We start from the raw sequence: 868 nt of genomic DNA, 5'->3' as shown, positions 1-868 counted from the left end.
ACTTTCTGCCCCCCCCCCCTTCCTCTGGGCTCCTGACTCTTTCTACTGCTACTCCTGGCTCTTTCTTACTGCTGTCTTTCAGCCACTCCCATGATCTTAGTGTAGGTATGATCGAACACCTAGATTTCTCGGATAAGGGCAACAAAAATATCGGAGGTCCCGTGTGCAATTTGCGCATGTTGAAGATCCCTTGCTGGTCCTAAAATCAATATCTTTTGGCTTCGACTGCTCCCAGAGAAAATTCAAAATTAACTCCTACCAAAATGAAAATGCTTAATGTTCCCAGCGCGCTCATATGACCTTATGCAGTAGCGAGTGCCGTAAAACATTTATCAAAACAAAACAAAAGGACTCTCCTTACAAGTTGTCAAGTTACGCCCTTTTTTCTTTTCCGCGACTAAGTTAAGTGCTTTTTTCCAGAGTTGTTGTGCTTGCTTTATTATTATTTTTTAAAAATACTCCTTTCTTTTTTGCTTTAAAACAAAGGACTCGTTTTGCGTTTCCTTTTTCTGAATAATTCCTCTGACCAAAATTATATTTTTTTTTCTTCCCCAATTCAGGGCCTGCTCTTTGTTTCTTGTGTGAAGTATACGAGAAATGCGTTGAAAACAGCGGTGTTTGGGTCTGCAGGTAAATATTTTGACGATAACAGCAACGTAAATTACTACGACAGGCGATCGTGATGATGATGATGATGATGATGATCATCATCATTGTATTAACAAGCCTGGAAATATTATATTCAAATCTCCATTCCGCATTTTTCTACAGTAAACCATGATGATGATGATGATGATGATGATGATGATGATGATGATGATGATGATGATGATGATGATGATGATGATGATGATGATGATGATGATGG

The sequence above is a fragment of the Aplysia californica genome, unplaced genomic scaffold (assembly GCF_000002075.1).
Source record: "Aplysia californica isolate F4 #8 unplaced genomic scaffold, AplCal3.0 scaffold00508, whole genome shotgun sequence".
NCBI lineage: Eukaryota > Metazoa > Mollusca > Gastropoda > Aplysiida > Aplysiidae > Aplysia > Aplysia californica.
This window is presented reverse-complemented; position numbering follows the sequence as displayed.